This window comes from Triturus cristatus, chromosome 6 (assembly GCF_964204655.1).
Source record: "Triturus cristatus chromosome 6, aTriCri1.1, whole genome shotgun sequence".
Taxonomy (NCBI): Eukaryota; Metazoa; Chordata; class Amphibia; order Caudata; family Salamandridae; genus Triturus; species Triturus cristatus.
The window spans coordinates 396,750,167-396,774,708 of record NC_140589.1 but is presented as its reverse complement, the minus strand read 5'-3'; the positions used below and the strand labels follow the sequence as shown (position 1 = coordinate 396,774,708).

The 24,542-nt window shown below is 43.6% G+C and overlaps 1 protein-coding gene across 6 annotated transcripts in view; it reads right to left on the bottom strand.

The window, feature by feature from the left end:
• Positions 1-24,542, bottom strand: part of FBXO25 (F-box protein 25) — a 491,440-nt gene that overhangs the window by 165,583 nt on the left and 301,315 nt on the right. The gene's annotated exons all lie outside the window — the stretch shown is intronic.

Below are 24,542 nucleotides of genomic sequence, written 5' to 3'. Positions count from 1 at the left end.
TTGTTTCCTATGCTTAAAGATAACCAAAGCAAATGCTTTCCATGTGTAGATGTTGGGAAGTTCTATGACCTCTTGTAATGTGGCATGCATCAATTGCTGGTAACCTTGAAGGGCCGGGGAAGTAGCGATTAAGTTGTGCAGGGGTAAGGTAGGCCTGGTGAAGCATGAGGAATTGTATATTCTTGAAGCTGGGGTTTCTAGAAACAGGCTGAGGGAATTCTAGGGCCTGTTCCTATTCCATGTCATGAAGTGCCTTCCCTAGGCCGTCCTCCCATTTTCCACAGAGAGCTGCTAGGCGAGCATCAGTGAGCTCCGGAATGGCTTTGTACATACAAGTGATCAGGCAGCGTCCCTCCTTCATTGTACGTATAGTCTGTATAACTGGGTAGAGGTGGGTTCTGTGTCAAGTCTATCCCAAAGGGTCTAACAGGTAAAGCGTAGCTGTCTATAGATGAGAAATTGCCCAGGTGCGTTGTCATGGTCTGTGGTAAGTTGTTCGTAGGTAAGAAGGTGCTCATCGGCAAAGAGCTCTTCAATCTTGACAAGCAAGGTCTAGTAGAAACCTGGAAAGTGTGGGAGGCCAGCCAAAGGGATACTGAAGCGTATGCAGAAGTATGATGTGTGAGATGATGTAGTCAAGCCAGGCAAATGCGGGCCACCATCACCAGAAGAGACTAGGGGACAGAAGCAGAACCCTGGGGAGGAGAAATCCCTGGATCGCGGTCATTGACAGAGGGCCTGGCACATGACATGTTTTTGCCAAGCTGTCCAGCGTGCCATTCACTACAACTGTGCCGCTAGAGATATGGATATACCTCATGATCTAATGAATAAACATGTGCTGCTAGTACTGCAATACATTTTGTGAATATTTTTGGGACAATCTGAGGCTCAATGGGAGCATTTTAAATTTATAATGGCAAACGTCCATATCAAATCTTAGAAATTGCTGATGTTTGCAATTAATAGGCATGTAGATGTAGGTGTAGGTGTCTTTGAGCTTTAAAGAGGGAATAAAGTCTCCCTCCATCAGCAATTGCAAGACCTACTACAGAATAACTATGCAGAACAACTTTTTGCTCAGGAAGACATTGAACGGATGGATGTAGGTCCTGACCATTTATTTTTTTATGAAAAAAAAAAAAACGAAATAAAAACCTATGGTTCATGATTTTGTGGGACTGGTTTGATGGCTCTTTTCCTCAGCATGGTAGGGATTCTGGCTTTAAGCAAGCGCAGAAGTTTGCGCCTCAGTTTGGGCACCAGTACATATGTAGGGTTCTGTTTAAACTCCAAAGTGTATCTAATCTGTTTAGAGTGAATACCCATTTGTTAATGTGATATGCGGCCATTAATGCAAAAATAACAATATATTTCAACCAATGGGACCAATGCTCTTCGGGATATAAGCAGTGGTAGCCAGTGCCTGAGGGCAGTTGAGGATGTTGTACTGACTCCTGTGATTTTGGTTGCCTTGCCCCTCTATGTCTGGTCTGTGGTTTACTATAAGATGTCACTGGCGTGCCCTATACGTTTTACTGTTGTTGCTGACCATAATATTGGCATTACTGGGATTGGTGCAGCTGCTATAATTGATGTGAGTATCTCTGATAACCTCTACAATATGCTTGGTTCCTCCCCTTTGCTCCTTGAAATTGCTTTCCAGACTACTCCTCATTGAAGAGCATATCCAATGTGTGATTTTGCACTTGAACACCTGAAGGAAGTCACTTTAAGTCAGCCTTCCCTTCACAATACAGTCAACAATGTGAGCTGGTGGAAGCCAAGATGTGCCACATCCATTGCTGGTGATGTCCTTTCCCTCTTCACGCAGACCTGCTCTGACTTCCTCTTTTATGTCTTCTGGCAAAGATCACTATATAGTGATACAGTGGTGATTGTATCTTCCTTAGACAGCTACAGCGTTAGCCTCTCTGAAGTGGCTGCCAATTACCTTGTTCCCAAAGGCATCCATCATCTGATGTTCCCTTTCGAGTGTGGGGAAGGTTGTAGAGGAAGTACTTGGGTTTCTTGACCTCCTTGGGGCAGCCTGCATTACTACATATTCCACTTTAGGGTGCCCAACCAGTTATGCCTGGCTTTTTTCTGGTGCCTTATACAGTCTGAATTGTGGAATTACTGCAGCTATTTTTGTCAGTATATGCATTATTTGTAATCCTTCTTATCAGCGGTGGTCTATAATTGGCATAAATTCAAGGGATTTTCAAGCTGTCTCCCGAAAACTGTAAATAGAACAGCCTGTTTCCATGCTAATTACTGGTAGTTTGAGCCCCTTGATGATCTTATATCAGGGAATCGTGTGTTAGGTCTACCTGCAAGATCAGATGTTGGGGCCTCGGAGTTGTGCATTATTTCTTGCGCTGGTTGGCAAGGCTCTGGTTGGGGCAGTAACCTCTTGGACAGTGTAAAGAGATATTTTAAAGGGCTGCCCACAATTGGTGTTAAGGTTGGGTAGAAGGGTCAGTTACAAACTGAGTACGGTAATGGGGCATCATGTGTTAGAGATTTTTTTAGTAGATCTACTGGAATCTGCACTATTGGCGGCTCTTTATTGTTCTCATAGTCTCTCTCATAAGAGTCATATAGGGCCCATCTTCACCCTATCCCTAAATCATGGGTAAGTAGCGTGGTATTGTGTGGTGCAGGTCTAAGTAAAGTGTGGCAAACCACCTTGCACCCTATGCGCTTCCCCAAACAGGTCAACTGTTTCTAAGTCTTTTCTGGTTCAGTCTCCGTCAGTTTCACAGATAACTAAGGCAGGATCTTACACTGGGACATGGTTTCTGCTTTTAGAAGAGCCGTCGGGGTGGGGTGATTGTGATGGAACGATCAACAAAAGCTTGTGGCAGATAGAGGGGAGGGCTTTGTTAATGTGACCATCACTGCACATTTTGGGGCAGTTGGTACAGACGTCGGCGGGGAACTTATTGACAGACTTATCAAGGGCAGCTTCTTGTTCGATAGCTTTGTCATAGATGAAGGTGCATCGATGGTGGTAGATGATTGGGTTGAAATCTGGAAAACAGGGAGATCTTCGCAAATGGGGAGGCTGTTCAGGAGAAGAGTGTCTATGATGATTTTTCAAAAGCGGATGGAGGCACTGTACACAAAAATTTTCCTTAACTCACACCTCGCTCTGATGAAAGAGTTGTTGGTTTCTGTGACTTTGAGACCTTTTAGGAGTCTTTTACTGTGGCGCATAAGAGGTGGAAGTTAATTAATCACTCAAAGAGGCTTTTGTGGTGTTTTAGAGATCTCCAAAAGTCATGTGTTGAGTTAAAGTCATTCCTCAATGATGCTTTTTAGTTGTCTTTTAAAAAGGTGCATATTACCCTGTGCATGGGGAGGGCTTTGGAAAGAGTCATCCCCAGAAGAGTGGGTATAGCCTTTGAGTTTTCAAGCTACCTCAGCAGTCTTTCCTTGCAGTCATCGAGGGTTTTGGTAGCACACTGCATGCAGATCTTATGGTCTTTTGGCTTATGATCTGGGTATGTGTGCATTTTCTGTGCTGTGAGGATATTCAGTATAGACCCTCATTTTGCAACATGTGTCATGCCTTGAAGAAGCTTCTGTTTAAAGAGCCCTCCATTACCAAGATATACATTTTTCTCACCTAATCCAGTAGTAGTGGTGGACACTTAAACAGTCTTTGAAGAGTCTTAGAAGAAAGATTTCTGAAGTAAAGTATAGACTAATCTCTCTGAAGAGAAAGCAAAGCTCTGGGATTATGAAGTGAGATGACCTCTGGGAAGAGGGATTTCAAGGCACTCTCAAGGCATTGGCTGGCCTAAAGTGGCACTAGTTAAGGACTATCTGGCTTTTATGAACTCATACTGCTATTGTAAAGTCACAGTGGAACTCCCACTTCAAAGATGGGGAACAATTTAAGCATGTGAATCTATGAAAGATCCAATGCTGGAGAATCTTAATTTACACAGTCATTGGAGGGTATATCCTGCTTTCCAAATATTAGGAATAAAATCTAAGCAATCTAATGTTCCTTCTAATTCTCGACCCCTAGTCTCAATACTGGCTTTCTTAAGCCTTTAATGAAAGAAATCCTTGACTTTCAAGATTCCAAAATGACGCAATAATATTAATAGAAGGGGTATTGTCGGTATAATAGTCTTGGCAACAAAAGAAACCTTATTAACAGTTTTCAATGTTATTTTCTGAATATGAAGAGAGCAGAATACCTGAGGGTGGGTAATCTCAGGTTGCAGGCTTGAAAACGTTTGCACAGTAAAGTTCAACACACAACCTTCTGTTTGTGATTAATGGGAACAGAAAAAATTAGGAAGATCTGGATGTGCAGTGAGACAGTACTGTGGCATTAGCAAGTCTCTAGTGTGAGGGCCATGCACGTCAGAGAGCTTTACATTTTCTGCAGTTACAGCAATGAAAGACAAGCATTTGCAATGCAATAGGTCTCGCATTTAGAAACTTTGACCTAATGGTATTGTAAATGACAATGCTTTCTATTATTGCAGGTTTTTTAAATACATAAATAAAAGGCATTGTCATTTAGAATGCCAATAGCTCAATATCGTGCCATTGCAGAGCTATTGCATTGCAAATGCTTGTTTACTCTGATGTGTGGCTAGGGCCCATAAGGTTACGGTGGCAGCGAGACAGTCTGATACACATCTGCCCCCTTGGTCATGTTTTTCTACCACGGAGAGACTTGTTTGACTTCTGGGATGTGACTAATGGTGCTGGTACAGAGGACTTTTCCCTTGTGGTTGATGGGAAAGAGAGGCACCTGGTGCACTGTCCTACAAGGATACAGGGCGAGGGGTGCTGCGCCACTCACAACTCACCACTAATCTGTTGACTTTTCTTTGTAGTGCTGCTGACTCCGCTCCCATGATTGCCAAGTGCCAGGAGCATTGTGTTGTGATGGTCGCAGCGGACTTGTCCCTGTGACGACCAGGAGAGATAGAGGCACCAAAAGACTAATTCCCTGCAAATGCACCATCTTTTAGAATGACAGCACCCGCGCTTAGACTTTGAACATCTTAAGCTAAAGCGCGGGTGCCACGATTGCTGTAAAAGTAAAGATTTTTTTATTTCTTTACTTTTAAAGCTATTGCGACACCCGCGCTTTAGCTTAAGATGTTCAAAGTCTAAGCGCGGGTGCAGTCATTATAAAAGAAAAGTAAATAAATAAAAATAAAAAATGGTTGGCGCCAACTTACAAGCACGCTTGCTTTTTTGTTTATTTTTCTTTTATAATGACGGTACCTGCGCTTAGACTTTGAACATCTTAAGCTAAAGCGCGGGTGCTGCGATTGCTGTATAAGTAAAGATTTTTTTATTTCTTTACTTTTAAAGCTATTGCGACACCCGCGCTTTAGCTTAAGATGTTCAAAGTCTAAGCGTGGGTGCCGTCATTATAAAAGAAAACTAAATAGATAAAAAGGTTGGCGCCAGCTTACAAGCATTTGCGCATGCGTATAATATAAGGTTGCGTGCGCACGTTAATGCGCCCTATTTTTTTTAAAAACAATTACGATGTGTAAGAAATAGGAGACTGAAGTTAGGCTGTGCGGCTTCCGGAATGAACGGAAGTTGCGTATGGCATGAAGACGCCATAATGAGGCTGATAAAAAAAAGCACAAGTTAACGAATCGCAAGCCACGAGAAATTAACAAGCAATGGGCGGAGTTTCAACACCCATATGGATTACTAGCTGTCTCGGAGAGGCAGCGCATGCACACTGCCTAGGCGAGACCTTAAAAAGGAATAGATCCTTCTTGCACAGGCTTTGCCCCAAGTGCATATCATAGCCACTAGGTCTTGGTTGCAGGAAGAAAAATCAGCAGGATTGAAATTAACATGAGAATTAGTATGCTCATTCAGTCTTGGAAATTATCTGTCAAGGCAACATTGGAGCACATCCAATCAACTGGTAAAGACGCTACACATATCACAATAACAACAAAGTACCTGCATTGTTTTGGAATGAAACACGCATTTGCACTGACCAATTAAGCTGTAACTAGGAATTAAGTGATGTGAGGTCTAATTTTTTTGTATTCAGTGCTAAATTTTCTACAACACGTAAGGATACACATTTCCAATTAGGAGCATGGCATGTACAAATGCAGAAGTAAGACAGAAATAAATGAACTGTGGAAGAATCTAGTCTGACCCATGAGCAACTCTAAAACTAATCGCACAGATTAAGCCACCATTCCGAATCACAAAACGCATAACAAAACTACAAACTTGAAAGAAGAGGAAAGTCGCCTGACCTCAAATCAATTCCAATAGTGACACCAGGGAGCCTTTCCCAACACAGTATCCTGTTTTCAAGAGAGAGAAATTTGCACTTTAAGGGTTAAGGATACAATATTTTCCAGATTAAGGAACACAACACTTTTTTTAAATATGCTATTTTGCAATTCTTGGTGTAAGAAAAGTAGTGAGACCAGTGCCTAATTTGAGCGTGGGGGGGGGGGGTCTCATTTTCCTCATGCAAGATCCAATAGCGATTTTGAAAAAAGCTGGAAACTCCAAACTGCTGAAGGACGCATCTTTTAAGAAAAAAGGCCTGTGCACGTAACCCTCAAATATCTGTTGAATGTCAGTCTTCAGAATTCCGGAAAAAAAGTTAGAGAAACTAAACCACCGATCTCCATTAAAGGGGCAAAACCGCTGGGGAAGTTGTCTGATTTGCTTAGTGAAAACTTAAACAAAAAAAACAAAAAAAAGGAAAAAAGAACTCAATGTTATCTGCGAGCCACATCACTCGCATTTTACTATCACTCATCAAAGGTCAACCAGAACTTCGAAAACATCTTAAAAAGGCGAATTCACAAAGGACCCAGCAGCTACTCCTGTACAGACAAGGACAACAAGGGCAATGGAACACGACTCAACCTCAATAATGACAACTGCAAAAATTTCAGCCACCTCTTCCCAGGAAACCCCCCCCCCCCCCCCCCCACCCTCCAGCATAGGTGCTGCAATCCAGTTCAAACATCTCCATTTGATTTAGAGCAGTATTATTCAGCCATGAGGGAAACAGCCGCGCGTGCAGCTCTCGTCATGGATGATAGTGTCCCAAAATTTAAATTAATCATCTAACCAAATAATTCTTTTGCATTTACACAAACTTTCAAAGATGTGAAAATGTCAGCAGAAGTGACAAATCTACTCTACTTGTTTTCATACTTCATTAGTTTGTTTTCTCATCAGCACTTACTAGAGAAACTCCCTCTTAAGACTCAAACAGCTGTATGACGTGAGAACGCACATTATTACTGCCATTAGCAACTAACGTTGTGTTGGTATATACCTAATTTTGATCCAATCACGATGGGTTGAGTATGCATTGGCTTGCAGTAACCTACCAACAAACCCACACCTGCAGACTTCCTAGACAGATAAGCCACCACCGTGACCAGCACAAACCACACAGTGACCACCTGGAACATGCTCTCCACCCAGGACACCCCCTCCACCATGAAATAAATCCACTCATTATCTCCCACAGACCCATGCCCGCACCACATCTTCAACCTCGGAAACCAAAGGATCGGCCAGGAACTAACCACCCTACTCAACACCTCTATCGCTACTGCAACATTTCCCAATGTCTGGAAACACGCCGAAGTCAGACCACTACTCAAAAAACCCTCCACCAACCCCAGTGAACTCAAAAACTACCTGCCAATCTCCCTGCTCCCATTCCCAGCATAGGTACAGGAAAAGATCATCAACAATGAACTGACAACACACCAGGAGCAGAACCAGCTACTCAATGCCTCCCAATTAGGCTTTCCACAGGAATCACAGCACCAAAACCACCCTAATCACAGCCACAGATGGCATCCCAACCCTTCTCGACCAAGGAGAAACAGCAGCTTTGATCCCCCTCGACCTCTTGGCAGCCTTCAACACCGTATCCCACTACACACTGATCGAAAGACTGCACCACACTGGCATCCAAGGGGACGCGCTCAGATGGATCACCTCCTCCCTTACAGAAAGAAGCCATAGGATCCACCTCCTACCTTTCACCTCTGAACCCAAGGAGATCCCCTGCGGTGTCCCCCGGGCTCATCCCTCAGCCCCACGCTCTTAAACGCACACATGACCCCGCTGCCAAACATCATCAGATCCCACGGTCGCAACATAATTTCCTACGCAGCCGACACCCAACTCATCCTCTCACTCACTGATGACCCCACCACCACCAGAACCAGCTTCCACAGATGCATAACAAACGTCAGCAACAGGATGAAGAACAACTACCTGCAGATGAACACGGAAAGTGGTGATCTTTAGCAACAACAGCAACACATGGAACGACTCTTGGTGATCATCAGACCTAGGACCTGCACCCACTACCTCCAAACCCACCAGAAACCTCAGAATCGTTTTTGAAAACAAGCCTACCATGATATCCCAGATCAACACGGTCTCATCCACCTGCTTCGTCACTCTGCGCATGTTATGTAAGCTCTTCAAGTGGCTACATCTACACACAAGAAGCACCATGACACAAGCCCTCATTACTAGCCGACTAGACTACGGCAATGCCCTCTATGTACGCATCACTGCACACCTTCTACAGAGACTTCAGACCATACTGAATTCCACAGCTAGACTCTTCCTTGGCCTTCCCCAACAAACCCCTATCACACACCACCTCAGGGAATCCCACTGCCTCTCCGTACCTAAGAGGTGCCAATTGAAGCTGCTGATCCACACACACAAGGCTCTACACAAACAAAGATCCACCTATATTATCCACCACCTGAAGTTCCACCAACCATCACTTGCCTATATTCCCCGCACGTACCAAAGCAGAAGTGGAGGAAGCTCCTTCTCCCTCACTGCAGCAAAAACCTGGAACCCCCACATCCCTGGCCCATAACCTCACTTCTGGAATCCCAATGGTCCTCAAGACCTGGCTGTTCGAATAAGCCTCCGGGGCATTCAAGCACCTGGATACCCTATCAGGTGATTAGCCATGCTTTACAAATCCTGATTGATTGATGCATATATTTTCTAACATTTAACAAGAGTGGATTCTACACTGTATCACCTGTGTGCAAAACACTGGTCACTACTTTTAAGGCGTTTAGCTATTTGGGCATTTAGTGCAGGACATCTTAAGTGTATGCAATGTTGACAGGCACAGGTATTCAAAAATGTAAGTGCAGTTATTGGGTCAATTACACAAAGCAGTACAAAATTTAGAGGAAATGGTCGGTCTTCAAATTTCAGGAAGAGCTCTGGCAATCAGGGGCTGTTATGTGTAATGCTAAACAACCCTTTTCAGGAGTCTGCTTTAGACCAAACAACCAGGCTGATGGGTTTTTCTCGGAAATCTCAAAGTGGGCCAAGAAAAAATAATGTACATAGATAATTCCTCTGACATATTTTGTATCTGTGAACATTTAACCTTTTCTATTCCCTCTTGTTTGACTCCAAGTAGGTCTGAGGCCTATAAAAGGCCTCAACACTCTTGCGTTGCTTAAAACCAAATCAACAACACTTCCTTCTTGAGCTGAGCATACTGGTCATATCAGAGAGTAGAGGCCTGAGTTAGGCTTTTTACTGTCGACATGAAGTCTCTCTGTTAGAAGGTGCACACCTCTCAAGTGCTGCACCCTTCCAAGAAGTAGAGGTCTCTGGCGACCTTATTCCCACAGGCCCTGCTGCCCTGAGCCATGATTCTGTAATTTATAAACAACATGCTCATAACAATAACACTGCCTCCGGCTGACCCACTTCCAGCTCTTTGTAGATGCCAACCACAAAAAAATCTTTATCTATAAAGTCCATAACAGACTATAATGCTCCTAATGCTCCTAGTTGTGTGCCAAATCGAGGAGGTGGCTGTTTTTCCTTCAAAACAATTCATTCTGATCAAAAGACCTGGACCAAACAATCTTGCATTTGCTTACCTATTTCTCGACTTTTTCTCTAAGATCATCTTAGAACATCCAAACATTTGCATACTTGGTGACTTTAAAACGTGAACTATCCAAATAACTCATATCCAACCTCGAAAAAATTAAACTTGCGTGCCTCAACGTGACCAAAAAACATGTATTGGACTAAGTAATCTTGTTATAATTTAGTTCAACTTTCTCACGTTTTCTTCTCTAGTTATGTTTATGCTACAATCCCAAGAGCTACTGCTAGAGCATGAGCAATCCGAATCTTCCCATCTTTTACACTGAGCATTTCTATTTCTTACCTAATAAGCCAACAATGTCGGCTAGTGGAACTTATAAATTGACATCGGTCTAAGACAAAATAAACTTAATGAAGACCACCATAACCTCCCATCAACATTGGAAAGCTGGCTGGATGACACCAGAGTTCAAATCTCTTGACTTTTTATCAAATGCTCTTTGGAAACGAGAAAAACCTAAATGACAAACAGTTACTGCAATATCACACCAGAATCTATCTATAAAACCATGGTTATAAAGGCAAAACTGATTCACTGCTCAAGGAGTAACTCTGAAACTACTTGTCTTATTAACAAAAACAAGACAGTAACAGACTTTTTGAGTCTGAATGTTTAACCTCCAAAATCTGCCACCTGCAAAGACCTATGTGACTGCCTAGCAAAAAGCTTCATCTTGAATCTAAACGATGTAATAAAATATCTTGATTCTACAATCAATTAAGTCACGAAAATCAACATAGAAATTAGTCTGAATTACCAACCCATTCAACAACACAGACTAATCTCCTTTAACCCTCTATCTGAAGAGATGATTTCGACAATGTTACAAATGCCTGTGATACATCAGTATGACCAGCGGACCAATGTCAAACACATATCCTCAAAGACCTAGTCATCAACAGCTCAGGAGCCATCCTGGTCAGAGGTATTAACAACCAATTACTAGAATCTGGTCCATTCTCAGATGAACTCAAAACCTATTCTAAAACAAACAAAAAATAAGCGCTGCCCAATAGTCCCTTCCAAGTACTGCCCAATTTCCAATAATCCACTTCAAAGCAAACCGAAAGAAACAGCTACCAACATAAAATGATCAGCCTTCAGTAAATGATTTGCTCTCTTACATCAAAACAAGATTCTGCCCGGTCACATAACAGAACCTACACGTAATGCCACATGAAATTAAGATGACCATGGATTCAAATGAAGTAGCATCACTCTGCTATTGGATTGCTTAGATGCCTCTGATTATGTCGATCATCCTACTTGGCTCCAAAGGCTCGAAATGATGGAAAGATTAGGCACTATTCTTCACTGGACTGTCTGCTTTGTCTGCAAGAGATCCCTTGTACTATAACTGCCCTCTTTCTACTCTACACCTGTTCCCTCGATGGATGGAGTTCATCAAGGATCCATATCGCCTCTCTCCTCTCTTTAATGCCTACCTAGCCCACTTCTCAAGTTCCTCTCCTCTTTCAGTCTCAAATGTTATGATGACTTGCAAGTTATGCAAAAGCTTGAGAGCCCATCTGATCTCAATTCCTGCTCTATATGCCAAGCCCTCCTGCCTACTTACATTGGATACTAACAAATCAACTCAAGCTAAACACACGAAAAACTGAGATGCAAACCTGTGGTAAATGGATCACCTATCGCCAGTACACAATCTGACTAGATGGGATAAGTAAGATCATATAAATCTCACTCAAGAGAATCAAGGAACAAGTGCATTCTCTTACCAAATGAAATGCCCGAGTAGAGTGTTTGCTTATTTAAGTTTCTTTAGTATTGTACAAGGCACCATCAACATACTACTCTACACTATGGCAAGAGTGTATACTTCGGAGCATCCGTCCTTATGATTCAGAAATTACAGACAATATAGAACGCAGTTGGAATCTCTATTCTCGCTGCCTGTAGCTAGAAACATCAGTTTTAAAATACTGTACTTAGCCAATGGTGCTGGACATTTCATCCTTCATCTCAAATTCCATATTCCATAAATAGAACCAAACTACATCTATACAAACTAAAATAGCTCCACTCTTGGCCATTCTGCCATTTGAAAAAGGTTGCACTGGTGGCAACACATACAAATTGCTATGATAAGATATTCACTTCCTGCCAGAATAAGAAAAATGTACCAACAGCTTGATCTATGAGGAGCACTAAAAACCTGGCACTTTCCAAGTACAAAAGAAAAAGGTTACTTACGTGTAACTACACTTCTCTTGCGTTGGCATCTTTCATACAATCATATTCACGGATCATTCCCTGTACTCTAGCTAGGAGTCCCACCTTTTAATAGCATTGTCAAAGAATTTGCATTGAAAACAGAAGAAATAAAGTCACTTTAGTAGCACGGTCACCTCATTACAAAAATACATGAACTTCAGCCAATGAGGTCAGAGTACACAAAAACCCATCCCTGCCAGATGCTTCCATACTTAAGATTTCTAATGCACCAGTGTGAAAGGATCAGAATCGAATAGAGCCTCTGGAAAAAGGAGGAGGGAGGATCGCATGTGAATCTATGAACAGTAAAACGGCTGGGAAACTGTAGTTAAAGATAACTTTTTTCTTCTCCAGCACTGGATACTTCGTTGATTTACATACTTGAATCAGAGTAGCAAGCAGAAGTTAAATCTGTGTTCAAACATATGCAATGCATATCATACTGTGTAATATCTGAAACTTTATCATGAAGAGGTTCACCTTAATGAAAACCGATGCTGCAACATATCCTGGCTAACAACCAAGTCATGTGTAGAATCAGTATCCAGACAGTAATTCTTTGTGAAGGTATGACAACTTCTCAATGTAGCTGCCCTGCTTATGTCGGATTATTAAACCCCAGCAGAAAACGGTATTGTAACAGCATCGCATTTGGTTGAGTGGGCTGGCTCTAGATCATAGGAATAACAAGTTTTAAGATGACAGAAAACAAGTGACGACGTAATTCATCTAGCTAGCCGAAGTTTCAAGATTGAGGACCCTCTCTATGGATGGCTAAAGGTTATGAAGAGCTGGTCCGATTGAATGTTTTAGTTTAATTGATACAGAATTCTAAACACCTTCGAATGTCCAAGGAGTGCAGAGCTCTTGGTATACTAGTGGTCAGATTTTGAAAAAAGGCTTTACATATACCCAGTTCACTTAGATGGGAAGTCAATAGGGTCAATAGGCACCAAGGGTATCAACTTTGGATTAGTACTAAAATAGCACTATCCCTGCCAAAGCAATAGAAAGGGAGCTTGATAGTAAATGTTTGTATTTCATCGACTGGTCTGACAAAAGTTAGGGCTAACAGTAAAGCTGTATTCCATGACACAAACGTCTGCCTTATGTATAGGGTTGAATGGATCTTTCATTAACAGAGTAAGAACACTGGTTAGAGCCTACTGAGGAGGTTTAACTCAGACAGACAGAAAGGCTCTGATCAGACGGAGAAATTCTTTAACTATCCTTGTTGGTAAACTAAATGAAGTGTCGGGTGATCTCCCAAGACTCGAGACAGCCAAATTATGTACCTTTTAAGAAGCATATTTAAGGTCTGACCAAGCAAAATGCAGGAAGTAAGGCAGAATTGTATGAGGTTGTATTAAATTGGATGCAGACTAGAGTCCTGCCACCACCAACAGAAATGGTTCCATTTGACTTGATAGGTTTTAACAGTGGAAGAAGCCCTAGCTTAGGCTAGGATGTCTTGGCAGTCCTGCTGTATGTATAACTGAAAACCCCAGGTGTTCAGGAGCTATGCCCATAAGAAAACAACTTACTGACCTGTAACTACAGATATCCATATCCAGTATTGGTATCTTTCATAGATTCACATGCCTGAATCATTCCCCGTCGCCGAGGAGGGAGTCCCACGGTAGATACAAAAGTAGTGCCAAAAAAAAAGTAGTAGTAGGCCCCAAAGAAAAGGCCTAAGGCCTAGATCTTAGCGGCCTATCTACATCATTATGCCAAAAGAACCAAAAAATTGGTACCAACCAATAAGCTCTCAGGACCCTCTAGAACACACTCAGCAGAGCCAGTTTTCCTCAGATTTTCCTTAGCACAAGTGGGAAGTAAGTGTCCCAAAACATAGAGAACTGACTCTACGGGGAGGAGGGTGGGTGCATGTGAATCTATGAAAGATACCAATACTGGATAACTGTAGTTACAGGTAAGTAACTTGTTTTCTTATCCAGTATTGGGGTATCTTTCATAGATTCACATGCCTGAATCAGAGTAGCAAGCAGTATACCAAGTATACAGTTGTTTACGGATGGTGGGAGACAAGTGCTGATACACTTCCAATTGCATCCACAACTTGTTAACAAAAGGTATAATAAACCAAACCTTATCATTCAAAAACATGTAACATACGCAGGGAAAAGAAACATGCACTGCAATAACATTCTATGTCAGACATGTCATCTTTGCAGAAATGTCATAGTCATGAAAAAAATGCAAGACATACATAGCATTTGAAAGACAGAAAAGGTACCTGAAACTGACCTCAAAGAAAAAGATGGCGTAGGACAGCTTGTCCGACTGCTGCATCGTCCTGATGCGAAGATTGAAGGCAGTAATGTCTCGTGAATGTGTGGACATTCTTCCATGTCGCAGCATGACAGATATTTTCAAGAGTCACCCCAGCAAACAACGCTGTAGACGCTGCCACCGTTCTTGTGGCATGGGCCTTGGCTTTCCTTAGCAATGGCCTGTGAGTTTTGTCATGGCAGAAATGAATTGTAGATGCTATCCATCTGACAATTGTGGTTTCTGTGACTGCAGTTCCCAGAGTAGTTTGGCCGTAAGCTACGAACAACTGGTCAGATTTTCTAATGCTCTTTGTTTTTTGAAGGTAGAATTTTAAACATCTTTTAATATCATGAGAATGTAAGGTTCTTTCCGCTGGTGTAGGCGGATTTGGAAAGAAAGTCCTTAATTTTACAGGTTAATTGAGGTGAAACTGTGATGGTACTTTAGGTATGAATGTAAGATTAGTTCTTAGGGTCACGTAGTCCTGAGTGAAGTGTAGAAATGGTTCCTTTATAGTGAAGGCCTGAATCTCACTCACTCTTCTAGCGGACGTTAGAGCCAGAAGTAAGGCAACCTTCCAGGTGAGGAATTTGAGTGCAACCTCGTGGATCGTCTCAAATGGGTGTTTCATTAGTTGCGTTAAGTTCCCACTCCGGTGGGGGAAGCCTTATCGGAGGAAACGCTCGGAAATGTCCTTTCATGAATTGTTTGATCAAAGAGGATGAACATAAAGAAGGAAGTTGAACACCCTTTTTGAATCTGGAAAGTGCGGCTAAATGGACTTTGACTGATGAGAAGGTGAGCCCAGACCTTGCCAGATGTAACAAATAAGGGAGGATCTGTTCCGCACGAGCTTCCACCGGGTGAACTTTGTTAGCTTCGCACCAACAATAAAATCGCTTCCATTTTAGACGGTAAGTCTTAATTGTGCTGTGAGCTCGCGATTTTGTCAATATGTCACAACAGTTCTGAGGGATGTTAAGGTCCTTGAATTCTAAGAAATCAGGAGCCATGCGTGTAAATGTAGAGACTGAGGGTCCGGGTGAAGCACCTGCCCTTTGTTCCTCGACAACATTGTGGGTGTCGGAAGAAGACGGATCAGCTGCTCCTGGTATAGTAAGAGAAGCTCTTGGAACCAGTACTGGCGTGGCCACCGGGGTGCAATCAGGATGAGACGGCAGCCCTCCAATTTCATCTTGCGTATTACCCTTGGGATTAGAGGTATTGGGGGAAAAGCGTAAGCACAAATCCCTGACCATCGCATGGACAGGGCATTCCCCCTTGATCCCGGTTGAGGGTATCTGCTGGCGTAATATCGGCATTGTTTGTTGTCCTTCATTGCGAACAAATCCAGTGCCGGCTTGCCCCAAGCTCGGAACACCCTCAGCACTTGAGGCTGCTCTAGCTCCCATTCGTGGCAGTCCGATTGGGACCTGCTGAGTGTGTCCGCTAGGGTATTGTGGAGACCCCCGACATGTTCTGCTCTGAGGGTTATGTTGTGGAGTGTGACCCATTCCCACAACTCCTGAGCCTCTCTTGACAAAGTTGCCGATTTTGTCCCTCCTTGCTTGTTCACGTAAAACATGCTGGTGGTATTGTCGGTCCGAACCAGTACCGATGAACCTGCAATCCTTGGAAGGAAAGCTTGCAGGGACAGGAAAATTGCTTGCAATTCCAGGCTGTTGATATGTTGTTTCTTGTACTCTGGAGATCACTTTCCGTGTATCTGTAAATCTTGGAGATGATCTCCCCATCCTTCCATGGAGGCATCTGTTGTGAGAACAAATTCTGGAATATCCCGTATGAAAGTGAGTCCTTCTGCTAAGTTGGGCATCTGTGACCACCAATGCAGAGCGTTTTTCATGCGTGGCGTGACTCTGAGGATGTCCTCGAAGGAACCCACGGCCTGTTGCCACTGAAGGTGTAGCTCCTCCCGTAGATGTCTCATTCGGAGTCTTGCCAAAGGGACGAGATTTATTGCGGAAGAGCACATCCCCAGGAGTGAAGCAAACCTGTGGACAGAAACTGACTTTCTTCTGGAAATCAGAATTGCCAGCTTTTGAAGACGAACCTGCCGTTCATGAGATAAGAATGCCCTGCACTGGACGGTATCCAGCAGAGCTCCTAGAAACGGAAGGACCTGCATCAGGCGTAACTGAGATTTGCTCCTGTTCACAATTAGCCCCAGAGAGTTGAAAAGATGAAGAGACGTTGTCACGGCAATCTTGACTGCTCTTTCCGAAGGACCCTTGATTAACCAATCGATTTTAGTCCAAACGGGAGCACTTTGAACTGATAATGGGCGACAGCCACAGTGAAACGAAGATATTTGCGATGCTTTGGATGTATTGGGATGTGGAAGTAAGTGTCTTCCATATCCAGAGAAGCCATAAAATCTCCCTCGTTGAGACAACGTAGAATCTCTGCAAGTGGGACCATACGAAAACCTTGCTTTTTGAGGAATCTGTTCAGGTTGCGAAGGTCTAGAATCGGGCGCCATTACCCCGATTTCTTTTTGATGAGGAAAAAAAAAAAAACGGAATTTCTGATGTGATGGAACCTTCTCTATTGCACTCTTGAGGAGCATTGTTAAAGATTCTTTGAATAATAAGTGAAGACGAGGGGGAGGGTGTCCCTTGGGCGGAATGGTGGGTGGCTTGGTGACAAATTCTAGGGTATGACCATTGTTCACCAGGTCTAGAACCCATTGGTCTGATGTAATTTCTTGCCACTTGTCCACAAATGTTGAAATGTTCACACCCACATGAAGGGGAATAGGTGTGGAAGGCGCCCTGCGGAGATCACTGCTTTCTGTTGGCGTCCCGTCCTTGATTTTGCGATCTTTTTCTTCCGCCCTGACGAGAGAAACCAGACATGTTGGATTGCCTGTATGAAGATTGGTAAGTTTGTCTATATTGGGGATGGTATTGTCTATTCTGCTGGTTTTGGTATCCTCCTCTAGAGGAAAACCCACGCCCTCTTGCACCTCTGAAGGTTCCGCGTTTGTACTGCAATGAACCCAAGGATCTTGCCGTATCTGTATCAGTTTTTATTGCTTGGAGAGCTTCGTCGATGTATTTTCCAAACAACAATTCGCCATCATAGGCCATGTCCAATATTTTTGTCTGGACTTCAGGTCTGAAAGTGGTGGCCTTAACCAACACTGGCGTCTGAGTACTGCCGCACCAGCCACCTGGCGAAAGTTTGTATCAACAATGTCTAGTGCGCAATCTATGGTTTCAGATACCGCGCGCTCTCCCTCTAATAGAATTTTTCTTGCTTCCTGTCTCTTGTCTTCCGGAATGAGCTCAATAAGTCCAGCCATCTCTGACCACATTTGGCGGTCATAATGCCCTATTATTGCTAGGGAGTTAGCTGCTCTGATGGAGGCAGCTGCCATTGTCGAAAACTTCTTGCCGATCGAATCAAAACGACGCCCTTCCTTGTCCGGCGGTGTAGTAATGGGTGTTTCCGGGTTCTTAGATCTTTGTTGGGCAGGCTGGGAAATGACCGAATCCGGTCAAGGATGGCCAATGAGACAGGATGGACTATTGGCCGGAGCACGGTATTTGTTGTCTATCCGTGGAAGCACTGCTGGCACAGATGCAGGAGTTTTCATGATTTTGATCCCTTCTTTCCAGATGTAATCAATTATGGGGACAGCTCTCGTAATCTTTCTGGATTCCTCCTTAAAATCATGTAGGAAGCATTCAGATTGTTCAACCGTTACAGGCAACTGAAATCTAGCAGCAGCTCGCTCCATTAGATTATGAAATCTCCCTATATCCTCTGGGGGCAAATCAGATGGTAGAGGAGTCTGCGGTGAAGGCATAGGGATAACATAAGAATCCCAAGGATCTGCTGGAATGGTCGCTGGAAGTTCACTCTCTTCAAATTCCTCTTTGGAGGACGTGTCCTGACCCTGATGCGGGGCTTGAGGAGGGTCTGGAAGCTGAGGCGTTGGAACAGGAGCGTCAGGTGAAGGCAAAGGATCCAGAACCGGCCCAGGTGGTGGTGGAACCTGTGGAATGACTTACTGTAGGGGGAAACGCTGTCTGTAATCTGCTAACATGGCTTGCAAGTCTTGTATTAGAGTTGGAGGCAGATGCGACATCTCAATCTGGCGATGTTTACTATGGTAAACTCTGTGATGCGGGACGACAATGTCCTCTTGATAATATTGTTCATGATAATCCTCCTCCTCTTCATCATCGTCATCCTGACATTTGATGTGTAGCTCAGAAGGATGATGCGCTATCCCAAATGGTCCTTCTTCCTCCTCGTCCTCGTAATCATCATCCTCTTTCTGCACATATGTTTCCAGGAGATGTGAGGGAGTAAGCGGTGAAATATCGCTATCTTCATGTCTTTTAAATGTTTTGAGCTGAAAACTCCTAGATGAAACAGGTGTTGAATGAGTAGGAGCTATAAGCAATATAGGTGCCGCAGACGGAAAAGGTAAATCCCCAGTCGATGGAGTTGTCGTCGACGAGCTAGATGTCGACAAGATCATCATCGACAAGATCATCATCGACGGGCCCCTTGTCGACTGGCTCAACGTCGACGGGTCCCTCGTCGACTGGCTCAACGTCGACGGGTCCCTCGTCGACTGGCTCGACGTCGACTGGACCTTCATCGACGGGGTAGTAACCAGCTGCATATTCGTCGACGATACTTCTCTCGTCGACGATGGAGGCTTCGTCGACGGTAACGTCGTTGATATGGATTTCGATGTTGACTTCGTCGATGAGGTCTTCGTTGACGATTCCTCGACGACGGGTTTCTTCGACAGGATAGTAATCCTCATCGACAGTATAGGAGAGGTGATAGACGTCGTCGAGACAGTCTCCGTCGACGAAGGAGCAGAAGAAGTGACAGAAATCGTCGACGGAGGGAAAGCCAGAGATTTTGAAAGGCTTTTACTCACAGTTTTTGAAGACGTCTTTTTAGAGTCCTTGAGAGCAGAGTCCTGAGGAGAGTGCGCTGACCCAGAGGAGATGAGAGGAGTCCTCTGAGAAGGGCCAGAAGTAGAGTGGGAAGATTTATGGTGTTTTTTCCCCTCGCTTGAAGAGCTGTCATGCGACCTAGCTCTCTTGCTGGAAGTCAAGGCTCTATCATCCTCTTCAGCCGAAGATTATTTAAGCCATAACAGCACTTTCGCCTCCCTATCCCTAAGAGTCTTAGTAGGGAAGGTCCGGCAAATTTTGCAATCTTTTACCTCATGTTTAGGGTAGAGGCAGTAGATGCAGTCCATATGCTGGTCATCAACATGGACCCCCATCTTGGGGCAGGTTCTGCAGGACTTGAACAAGGATTTCTTGCCAGACATCATGGAATAAAGTAGAAAACTGAGTGGCACTCAGGGAGACTCCCTTCCACACGACGTGCGGTGAAAATCTGAGGAGAACTGGCTCTGCTGAGAGTGTTCTAGAGGGTGCTGATAGCTGATTGGTTGGTACCAATTTATTGGTTCATTTGGCATAATGATGTAGATAGGCTGCTAAGATCTAGGCATCAGGCCTTTTCTTTGGGGCCTACTACTACTATTATTTTTGACACTACCTTTGTATTTACTGGGGGACTCCCGCCGCGGTGACGGGGAATGATTAAGGCATGTGAATCTGTGAAAGATACCCCAATACTGGATAAGCTTGAAGATGTGTGGTGTAGAACCTATACATTGCCCCTCAAATGTACTTCATGATTTCACCCCCAGAAGGATGGGTGCAACTTCTGAACACATCTGTGAACAAATATTGGTGACCCTGAGCTGGAGCAATCGGGATAGGTCAGCATGGTTCTCTCTTGACTTTGCCGTGAAATCCTGGAATGAGGGGAAAAGGAGAAAAGGCATATACGCATATTTTGTACCAAGATACCGGAAATGAATTCCTCACTCATTTACAGATGCCACTGCGTACTGGTGAAACACTAGCATTTCCTATCAAATGGCATCACAAAACGGTCATGCTTGATGACACCATTTAAGAAATATTTTGACCATTCAAACAAGATTCAATTACCTTTTGAGGGAGATGCTTTTGGTCCTGGTGAAGGGATACATCCAAGTATTCACTGCACCTGGCAACTGTTCTGCTCTATTCCTTGAGTTATTGGCGAGTCCCACAGGGTCTGTGCTTACTCTAAAAGGTAAGAGAACTTGTGCTGCCTTATTTGTTGATCTAAAACACCACAGTGGTATCTTCTGGTCTGTCCTAAACTGGCATTTCTTTTGGGGAAAAAAAAAAAAGTAATGTTATCCCCTTTGAACGGCTCTAAATTTCAAGATATCTATACAAAAGTCTTTGTCCTGGATCGCCTAATGACCTTTCTTGAGGGTCGGCACCCTATCACCCCAGTGAATGACAAAGTGGGCTATTTGCGACTGAACGCCTAAACCCTTTGAGAGATTGGATTGGTCTAATCATCATATTAAGACAACCTTGATTTGGTTGTGACTCGTCGGCCACTTGACGCCACAGGAAATGCAAGCACTCTACCAAAGGCCACATTCAAAGTCTTTAGAAAAAAATTGGTCAAATGCAAGACAATATTTTTCCCAGCAATGACTTGGATAGAACGACCAAGGTAGTTTCAAGCTTTTGGGTCTGCTGGTAGACACACTGAAGTGCACAATTCTTTCATCCAATTTAAAGGCTTTGCCAATCCTGGTGTTGAAAAAGGCATCTAGAAACGAGATCAATATAGTGGGCAGAGGCTTCGATTTGGCCAAATTGATGGTTAGACTGAGGTTGCCAAATAGTTTGATACATGCATTGGTGAACGTTTTTCTTATTGCAGTCCTCCCCTTAATCAGTCAGTCATCTCAGTACAGAAAGGTGATCTTCCTGATGATATAAAAATGCTGCCATTGGTGCCATGCATTTTGTTCATATCTGTGGTGCTGAGTTGAGACCAAAGGGAAGAATCTTACATTAATAACGGCTCCCAGCTACCTCGAATCTAAGAAATTTGCGATGTTTGGTGTGAATGGGTATGTGAAAGCAGGTATCTTGTAGCTACATGGCCACCACACGGAAGCCATTATCTTCACTTTCTTCAGCAATCTAAATACTTAAAATAGGCTTACTACTCTGAACGACTGCTTCCTTAGGTACTTGTTGAATTGCTGGATGGCCACATTGGACTCCCCTCTCGTTTTTTTTCCTGACCAGGAACAATGTGGATTAGAATCCCCTTTCATCACAGTCAAGGGATGGTTCCAGGGCCCATTTGTGAAGCATGGACTTGATCTCAGTCTCCCAAGACTTCCAGATGATGAGGTACTCTCCATGGTGTCTAATGCACTCTCACCTCATTGGCTGGAATTTGGGTCTTTTCTAATGAGGTGACTGTGCCACTAAAGAGATGGAATGATTCAAGCATGTGAATCTATGAAAGAACCAATGATGGAAACTATTTGTTAAAGTTGTCTTTTGAGTAAGGGTAGCTTTTAGCAGGTGCAACAATGTATTTTATTAGACTTTTTCTTCCGACCTTCATGCTTATATGCAGTGTCGCCACCTCACAATATTTAGAACACATCTTGAAACCTCACTCACCTCACCCAACTCCTCCCTTATAGATCCAAATATAACCATTTAAACCAAAAACATTTTATTAAAATGTCACTCTGGGCCCGGATGCAACTCGGAGTGATATGTGACCCGTGAAGCATTATATAAATAGTACAATGTAATAGACTGTGATGCCTGGTCTTGGCTCTGTGCAGATCTGATGAATATACCCAAGTAAAGTTGTACCTTATTCTTGATCTATGTGCTTGGCAACCAGTGTCGTTCTTGCCTTCAACACCAGATGTATTGTCACCTGACCCAGACCAAATGTCTGTGCATCATTGGCTTTCTCAGACTATTGATTTGGCACTTCCTGTTAGCCAAACTTCAACTCCGAATGCTCCCTCTTGCCCCTTCGTTCACCGACTCTCTCAAAACAAGATACAAAATGCTCCAAAGTGCGAAAGAGGCAGGGGAGGAACCACTATGCACCAGAGGCTGTTAGTTTACTTGGCAGCACTGAAAAAAAAATGCTCTGGGTAGATCAGCTTGTGCCACCTTCTTTACGGAAAGGATCACAAATTCCCAACACTTCCAGAAAACCCTGTTTAAAGTGGGGAAAGAACTTTCAGCAGCTAGTACTTTTCCGCCTCCTCCCTCACTCATGCAACATCAGTGTAACAAACTAGAGATGTTTTTCCTTAATAAGGTAGAGTCCATTTACCGCCAACTTGATTCAGACTAATTTTGTTCCCTGCTACCTCTTATGTTGATAAGACTGACACACTTTCACAGGCTTCCTTTTCTGAGGAGTCTCGACATATCAGGGCCTGGCTCCTGCTGGACTTGGCCATGCTCCAATCATTGCTGGGAACTATCAAGTTCAGCTTCCCACTAGACCCTCTTCCCCCATTCAAGCTTAGGCTTCTAGACGAGTCAGTCCTTAGCATGATTCTTAAGCTTCTCAATGCCTCTCTAAGCTCAGGTCACGTTCCTCAGAACTGGAAGCACGTTATTGTGCTTCCTTTACTGGAAAAGACCGATCTTGATCCTTTTTGCTGGTCAAATTATCGTTCTATATTCCTCCTTTCTCTTTTCTCTAAAGTTTTGGAAAGACATACCAACTTGCAACTCTCCTCTCACGTGGCAATTCACAATTTATTTCATCCAACACAGTCCGATCTGGCAACAGCACCGAATCAGCTCTGCTTAGGGTCACGGAATATCTCAGGCAGCAACTTGATGGTGGTGGCTCGGCAGCTCTCATTTTACTAGACTTGAGTGGGCCTTTTGACAAGGTCTCACATTCCATCTTGGCTGATCATCTTGAAGCCTCAGGTATTGAGGGTGTGGCCTTGAGGTGGCTGATCTCTTTCTTTAAAGATCGCTTGTTCCAAGTCTTCTCCCTTACCACAAAATCAAATCCAACAGCTTTATCTTCAGGAGATCCGCAGGGCTCGATTTTGAGACCTTTGCTTTTTAACCTCTATGTTCGCCCTCTGGCAGACATTGCCGAGATGTCGGGATTGACTATTTTTTCCTATGCAGATGATAGCCAGATTATCTTTTCTTTTTCTGCCGCTCAGCATCAGGACCCTTCCCTGGTCCAGTTCAGACTGAGTAATATCTCTTTGTGGATGTCCAGAAATGCCTTGAAGCTGAACGGTCTTAAAACAGAGGTTCTTATTCTGGGAAACAATCCCAAACTTTGGAGAACTAACCACTGGATTGACACCTTGCGACCTCTACCTGCTCCGGTACCTATAGTTAAAAACCTAGGTTTTACTATTGATAACAATCTCTCTCTCAAAGCCCAAGTAACTGGGGTAACTGTGACCCTCTTTGCGGGTCTCAAGTGGCTAAAAAGAATTTCTGGTGAATTCCACCTGCAACCCAAAGAACAGTTATGCAGGCATTGGTGATTTCCACACTTGACTACGGCAATGCATTGTACTTGGGCACTGATATAGCCTCCGTCCATCGCTTACAGCTCATACAAAATGCAGCTGCACGTCTCCTCTTCCGGTTGCCTCAAGATGCCTCAGTCTCACCTTTGCTTCATCAACTCCATTGGCTCAAGGTGAACAAACGAATCAAGTTTAAAGCCTTGTGCTACATGTTCTGGGCCAAACATGGTTTGGGACCACCCTCCCCCAACATACAAAGCCTGGTCAAACCTTACGTGCCCACTCAACAGCTGAGATCAGCTAGCCTTTCTCTGTTTTCTGTGTCCAGATTCCGTCTAGCTCGTATGAGAGGGCTCTCGTTCTCCTACCTAGGACCCAAAGAGTGGAATTCCCTCCCACTGGAACTTAGGATGTGTCAATCGCATTTAACCTTTTGTAAGAAATTAATGGTCTTCCTTTACAGCCAAGTAAAACCCTTTCTGTGCTATCGTTTGCATTCTGTGGCTTGAGTGTTCTCCTGCTCAGTGACGTGCAACCCTGTTGGGTAGCTGCTTGATCTGTAAATCTATAAATAATAATAACAATAATGTATTATGTCAAAGCAAACCTAAATTAAGTCTGCATGTA